The sequence below is a fragment of the Ceratotherium simum genome, chromosome X (assembly GCF_057802395.1).
Source record: "Ceratotherium simum simum isolate JZ-2026a chromosome X, ASM5780239v1, whole genome shotgun sequence".
In the NCBI taxonomy this organism is placed as follows: Eukaryota; Metazoa; Chordata; class Mammalia; order Perissodactyla; family Rhinocerotidae; genus Ceratotherium; species Ceratotherium simum.
This window is the reverse complement of record NC_141940.1, coordinates 70,487,921-70,496,209: the sequence shown is the minus strand read 5'-3', so window position 1 is coordinate 70,496,209 and position 8,289 is coordinate 70,487,921.

Here is an 8,289-nt window from a genome sequence, read left to right as displayed (position 1 = left end):
CCCAATGTTTCACAACTGTTGGTGCAGCACTGAGACCTTGCAACTTTTATTACTGTCCTGAGATCTGACCTCCTTCTTTGGGGCTCTCAAAACTCATTAACTTTCACCACTGTACTTTCCAGCATCTACTTGCCCACACTTCCATCATTCTCTTATACCAAAGTTCTTATAGTTCTTCTTGCTGGTCAGATTTCCCTTAAGAGTCTTTTCTCCTACTGGCTTTTCCCCCTATAGATGGCTTAACCTTTTTTAGCAGCCATACACTTAAATACATATTGCTAAGGTGGATTTTCTAATCTTTATTCCTAATTCTTTATACTAAGCCTTAAGAACTGGCTCAGTCATGTTCAAGATTTCTTAGAAGCTTCTTGCCTATTTAATGATTTCCTCTGTTGGGAAATGGGCCACTCATTAGCTAGGCCTAGGAGTTCAAGTCCACAACCAATCACTACATGGTGCCACCCACTGAAAGAGGAGGAGGATATTCCACGAATCTAAAGTGCCTGTAAAATATCCAGGTTGAGATGTCCAGCAAACAACTGGGGGGGGTGTCTAAAGTTCCAGGGAGAGTTTAGGCCCAGAGATATAGATTTATGAGTCACTGGGGTATGGAAAATAGTTAAAACCATGGGAAAATTTCTTCTGTAATAAGAGAGTCAAACAGTATTAACTAGAGAAGAAAGAAGGGTTGAACAGCGCTTTTTTCTCAGAGCTATGATCTCTGATGGTTGAAGCCTTGAACTGTCCCAAGCATGTTGAAGAAAGTAGCAGGGCTTTGTGTGATGGATGGGATATGCAAGGAGGGGTTCCCTCTAGATGAATTGTCTCAGTGGTTTTTTTGCAGGCTATCTCTGACCTAAGAGCATCTTCACTCCTTTTAGAAGAACCAAAGAGGGCCGGCCCCGTGGCTTAGTGGTTAAGTGCGCGCGCTCTGCTGCTGGCAGCCCGGGTTTGGATCCCGGGCGCGCACCGACACACCACTTCTCCGGCCATGCTGAGGCCGCGTCCCACGTACAGCAACTAGAAGGATGTGCAGCTATGACATACAACTATCTACTGGGGCTTTGGGGGGAAAATAAATAAATAAATAAAATTATAGAAGAACAAAGGAAAATCTCAGTTCAACTCAGATATGGAGATGCTGATAACCAACAGAAGGCTGCTAGATACAGTGTCTAAAATGTTTCTAAAGGATATCTGAGGGCTGCTGTTCCTAGTGAAGAGAAGCCCCAAATTATAGGAGGAGGGGAAACAGGAGAAATTCTAGGTAAGATTCTGGGAGTCACTGGTTTCTGACAAAAGCTTTCCCTGGACCTAAGATCCCCACTTTTCACATTTCTTTTCCTTCTCAATCTTTTCCAACTATATCAAAGATTTCTTTCTTAGCATCACTAAGCATGTGTGGAATCTTTGTTGAGCCACATGCAAATTTTAAAAGAACCATCGTAAGACGCTTCTTTTGTTACTTATCCTATTTTACCAACAGATTTTTTTTAGTTATTTTTTCTTTGCACCTGGTATATCTAATTATTTGCCTATCCAGCTCCTTTTGTAGCCTCTAGTGGCTAGAGGCTGAACAAAAAAATAAAAGGGTGCCATACAACAAAATCTTCAGCCATTGATTTGTTGCTTCACAGGCAATCCTAGTTTACCTGGTAAAGCAGGGACCTGTCACCTGGGCTTTTTGGTTTTTTCCTACTGTCTCACAATGGACAGGTCCCATCTTATTCTAGAACAACTATTTCTGTCTCCCTGCCTGTCTCCTTCACACATCTAGTAGGCTTCCTTGGGCATCCAAAGAACATTAGGCAGATGCATTCATCTTAATTGAAACTGGTTTCCCAGACCACATGCTCAGTGTTTTTTAAAAGTCTCAAAAGCAGATGTACAGACTTCAAAGCCATTGGAGTTTGGCTCAGCCTCCTCTCCAACACTGGGCAATACTACTTTCTTATCTTATTAGTATCTCAATAGAATGTCTCTGCCATTAAAGTGCCAGGGAATTTACCTATGTAATCTCTAAGCTTCTCAACAAAGTAGGCATCATTATCCTCACGTTGCAGAAAGGAAAACTGAAACTCAGAAGATGTGTCATCTAAAAACACACATCTTGCACGAGGCATATGAATATAAGTCTGACTGGCTCTTAAACCCATGTTCTCTTCACTGTACCTTTAGGTCCCCAAATCACCTCTCCCATGGGCCATTTGCTCAAAAGGATCATTGTTGCTCATAACTGTTAAGACCTTGGACCCTTATATTGCCTCAGAAACAATTCTAATAATTCAATTGGATCTCCAGGTGAATAGATTCTTTTGAAGGAGCAAAGACAGAGGGAAGTTCCAGAGGGAAAAAGCCACCAGGAGTTAACTTTTCTAGGCAAGTATCTTACACAGGACTAGATCCATATTAAACATGCTCTTTGTAGAGCCCTTTGTCATAGTAACTTAGGGCAAGGTTAGAATCAGTAGTTCTTTCCACACCCATTGAAGTAGGGCCTCTTCCCAAAACTTGAAGCTTAGCCTGAGAAGACACCTCTGCAAATGAGTCAGGCTCCATGTGCACTCACCTGCAGCCCTGAAAATCCCTGGACTTTGCTGGGGTCTAGAGGGAATGTGACTATGAAGTCACCATCAGATCCATTCCAACAGTTAGTGGTGGCATGGCAGAGAGATGAGGAACGACTGCAACATGGACCTACCTATTAGACTAGGGAAACAATGTATGCCACCATAACAAGCAGGAAAGGGGCCAATTTCCATGTAGCTTGGTCTGATTCCTATGCTGTAGCCTGGAACTGCCTTTCTTTTAGCCCTATTTCCTTTGGCCCTTTGCTCCTATTATCTGAAACCCAGATGAACTAGGAACTTGAACATGGAGGTTGGGGCCCCTATCCACATGGTTAGGTTAGGGCCCCATATCCTGTCAATAACTTGAAGCATTTAATCTGGAATCTCCAATTTTTCAGCTACCAATTCTCTCTCAGGATGGTTTGAATGCAGATGTGCAGGCAGCTGAACTAGGTGACTGTCAATCGTAAAATGCCAGGGCAAATTAGCTAATCCATAAATGTATGTTAAATGACTAGATTCATCTGAGTTTGTTGAATTTATTCTACCCATTAGTAGAATCACTGACAAGTAAAGAAGTCACCAAGAGTCATCCAATGAAGAAGATTTGAATAATCAGTTCTTTAAAAAATTAAAAACTCAGCTGTCCCTTTGGTTCATTATATGGACAACCCTGCCCCCTACAGGTATTAGCAAAGAAAAACAGAGCAATGCTGGCCCAGTTATCAGTGAGAAGCTTGTTCCATTTTATTTGTGGCATTGAGTTCCATTACCCAAGGATTTCTCAGTGATGGCAGAAAAGGGTCATTCAAGTCAGATTAGAGTAAAATAACATCAAGAACCTCATTGCTGTTTACATGAATTCCACAAACCGAGTTTCTTAGGAAAACAAGGAAACCTAGAAAGAGAAGTCAAAACCTTAGAGCACTGCAGAGCCACTCCAGGGTACTGTGGATCCAGCTTCCCTGAACTTCCACTTGGGGAAGGAAAGATGCAGGGAAGGGAAAATGTCATGTGATATCATGGAACATGCAGCAGCCCTCGAGTCAGATCTGTCTTCTAGCCTTAATTCTGTCACTTAGTAGTCATTAAGTTAGAACAATTCACTCCCATGATCAAGACTCCAACAGCTTCTCATATCAGAATAAAATCCTATCTCCTTTCCCTGGGCTATAAAACCCTCGCGAACTGGCCGGACTCGTCTCTTACTGCTTCCTCCCTCCAAATAATGAGCCAAGCTCATTTCCTGGGGCTAGAATGTTCTGCTTCCTATTCATTCAAGTCTCAGCTTGTGTCACCTCCTCAGAAAGGTCTCCAACCACCCTACTCCATCTCAGTCACAAACACATCATACCATTTTCTTCCCAGCATTTAATCACTGTCTTAATTTTTATCTACAAATGTATTATCTGCCTCTCCCTACTAGAATGTAAACTCCATGAAGTCAAGGCCTTTGTCTTATTCACCACAGTATCCCCTACACCTGGAATGAATGGTGCACGGGATGTAGATTCCAATAAAAATTTTTTAGATGATCAATACTAGCAGTAGGGGGCCGGCCCTGTGGTGTAGCGGTTAAGTGAGTGTGCACCGCTAGTCAGGCCACGCTGTGGCAGCATCCCACATAAAGTGGAGGAAGGTCGGCACAGATGTTCGCTCAGGGCCAGTCTTCCTCAGCAAAAAGAGGAGGATTGGCATGGATGTTAGCTCAAGGCTGATCTTCCTCACACACAAAAAAAATACTAGCAGTAGGACCTGGAGCATGTCACTTAACTTCTGATTCTATTTCAGTTATAAAATGCAAATATCCAAATGCCCCAGCATTGTTATGAGTATCAAATAAGAGGACAAATGTGAAAAGGCCTAGCCCAGTGGCCGATAAGTTGGTATTCAATACATCTATCCATCTATTCATCAATCCATAACCATCTCTTCACCTCCCCTTCCCTTTCAGGACCATGCTGGCAGTTCACATTAACCTTTCAGTGAAATCAAAGTGTGTATACAGTGCTGGTGACTGGAGGGTGGGTATTGTAAATCATAGTATGCTAACTAGTAGGTCCCACAGTACCTCTTTGGAACAGTTGTGGGTAGATATTTCGGTCATCCACAAAGATGTCAGTCAGGAATCTAGCCTACTCGAGTTTCTAGACTCAGATTTATAAACTAACATTTTATTATTTATTTATTTTTTATTTTTGTGAGGAAGATCAGCCCTGAGCTAACATCCATGCCAATCCTCTTTTTGCTGAGGAAGACTGGCCCTGAGCTAACATCTATTGCCAATCCTCCTCCTTTATTTTTTCCCCATTTTTCTCCCCAAAGCCCCAGTAGATAGTTGTATGTCATAGTTGCACATCCTTCTAGTTGCTGTATGTGGGACGCCACCTCAGCATGGCCGGACAAGCGGTGCGTCGGTGCGCGCATGGAATCTGAACCCACGCCGCCAGTAGCGGGGCACGCACACTCAACCACTAAGCCATGGGGCAGGCCCCTAAACTGACATTTTAAACAGGAAATAAAGCCTAAGCCAGGCCTAGTTAATATATGCTGGACAGTTAACTTATAAGGTATTCAAAATCAAATGTACCAGTAGTATGAACTGAAGGGAATACGTTGGGGTAGGATGGAGAGAAGGAACAAGAAGGGCTTCTCCAGCTTTTTCCTTTTTTCAGGTGATTTTGACCTGAGACTTAAAAAAATAACAGATAAAGGCCCTAGGCAGCACCCATGTCTGTACAAGGGCTGTTAGATAATAGCTATAGTAAAATGAAACTTGGAATGTATTTCTATTTAGCAGATCTGGCTGAATGATTTTTCTGTTTAAAAATGTAGATCATACTGGCCCCCAAATGTAGAGAAAAGGGATTAAATCAGATGCTGGAGAAGACAGCATTAATTATTAGGGGAAATTTTCTTTTTCATTAGAACAATAGGGCAGAATTTGGGCTCAGTTGCCGAGTTGGTCTCTCCTTCTTAGGAACAATTCTGTACCTTCATGCTAACAGAGCCTCAGACACAGTTCCATTCTTTTCCTTCTCCAGGAAAGGGCAGGGCCAAGACAAAACAGAATGACTCTTCCCGAATTTTCCACCTTTAATCTAGAGGTGCTATACCCAAGATTCTGCAAAAAGCTGGGTGATGTGCTCCTCTGGCCACTTCCAAATAAGCAGTCAGATTCACGTGCTGGAGATAGGTTTGAGTCACTCATGCTAGAAACCAACATCCACCCTCTACTACTAAATGGGTTTTCAGATTCTTAAATAAAAAGGCCACAGAAAATGTTACGTTATATTCACACAGAAAATACAAGTAAAGCCAAGCGAAATGAATCAGCTTTTTCCAAAACCTCAACTCCAAAGGCTCTTTCTTCACAGAAGTTAATATTTCACTCCATGTTGCCAAACAAAACAAAAAAAACTTTCAGCAATGGCATCAGAGACTTGGTGTTGGGAAATAACTTGCTTTCACTGGGGCTAAAGTCTAATCTGCTAGCCTCTATTCTCATGTTGTCAACTTCTCTCCTTCCACCCCAAAAAACTCATTTAAACATATTATCACTTACTATCTAAATACAAAGTAGAAACAGATTGTAAATCCAGGTTAGCTGTTTCTAATAAATGCCAGGAATATTCAAATGCAGTGATTTCAGATAACAGAGCAACTGCTTGTAGTTATTTGTATTATTTCAACATAACTGAACTAAGAATCCACATAAAATTTTGGGTGCTTGTTTCTGCAATAAATAAATGTAACAATCTCTATTGATTGGCTACTACATAATGCTGCAGTTGTGAATGGCTTCCCTAACTTTTAACCATGGGACCTTCAACTAGCTAAGGTCTTTTGCTAATTCTTAATGGCTAGATTTCAAGCTTTGGTAGGGACTGTATTCTTTTAACTTCAAATGGAGATGAGAAAGATGGTATTTTTGTAAGCTTGGGTAGACACTCTAAGCCACAGCTTTGACACACAATTAAAAGAATGATGCCTATTTAGTTCTAGGGTAGTAAGCGAACAGATAAGGTGTGCATATCTACGGGTGAACTTTTAAAGCACATCACCATTTGCATCCTACCCACTTTAATCACTCTCTCCCATATTGTTCTAGAACTGCACTGTCCAATATGGTAGCTGCAAGCCACTTGCTGCTATTGAGTATTTGGAATACGCCTTGTCCAAAATGAGATGTAAGTGTAAAATACCAGATTTTGAAGACTCAATAAAGATGTGAAGGGCCGGCCCCGTGGCTTAGCGGTTAAGTGCGCGCGCTCCGCTGCTGGCGGCCCGGGTTCGGATCCCGACGCGCACTGACGCACCGCTTCTCCGGCCATGCTGAGGCCGCGTCCCACATACAGCAACTAGAAGGATGTGCAGCTATGACATACAACTATCTACTGGGGCTTTGGGGGGGGGAAATAAATAAATAAAATCTTAAAAAAAAGATGTAAATACTTCATCAGTAATTTTTATATTGAATACATTAAAATATTACATGTTAAATTATTAAAATTGGGCCGGCCCCGTGGCTTAGCAGTTAAGTGCGTGCGCTCCGCTGCTGGCGGCCCAGGTTCGGATCCCGGGCATGCACCGCTGCACCGCTTCTCCAGCCATGCTGAGGTCGCGTCCCACGCACAGCAACTAGGATGTGCAGCTATGACATACAACTATCTACTGGGGCTTTGGGGGTACAAAAATAAAATTATAAAAAAAATTATTAAAATTAATTTCACCTGTATCTTTTTACCTTTTGTAATGTGGCTGCTAGAAAATTTTAAATTACATATGTTACTTACATTACATTCCTACTGGACAGTGCTATTCTAGAACATTTACTGTAGATAGGGGACCAAGTGTGAATTTTTTTAAAAAGTAGTTACATCAGTCACCAACACTGTCCATTGAGAAACTCAGCAATATTTCAGAGGCTTCAGGTCCCCATCTTGCCAAAAACAAGGGGAAGAGAAACATCGGGCCAGCCCAATGCCTCGAATGTTGTGGGAGCACAATACACATTTATCTCCTATTAGCTGAGGAAACAAACTCTAAATTCAGATGAGCCCTTGTTCACCCCATTACTCCTCACTGCTTCCCTCAAATATCATTTGAATGGGAATGGACAATTATGGTATGATATCTTTTAAGGTTTTTGTAACACTTTACTATTTACATGTCTTCCCACTGAAATGCCTGTTCCTTGTGAATAGGGATTATATCTTTCTCCCTGTGCTTCAAATCCTGAATGAAGCCTGATTATCTTTTGAAAATACTCACCTCAGCAGCCATTCACTTATTCTAAATACTACTGTACCTATTATTTGAAATGCCTTGTTTGCCATTGCCTTTTAAGCACATAGTCCATTCCTCTAAATATGCTTAAGGGTGGCAAATCTCCATCCATTGATAACAAGATAATTCTTGGAACAGCCAAGATTCATTTCAAGAGTAGCTAATAACATGAACAAATTGAACAGGGCTGCTTCTCTCAGTTGCTCATAAAATTGTTTCTGAAAGCAATTGTAAGCAAGTTCCAAATACCTTCTAAGGAATGACATTGTTGGGATGCCTATGGCTGCCCAAGGCAACTTTAAAAGGCATTTACTTGGATGCCAATAAGCTGGCTGGCATACTAAAAAAAAAAAGCTGCACTTTTTTCTAGTCATTTCCTATTTCAAATCAAGTCATATTTGGGGCCAAAAGCACATGTAATAATGGGCTG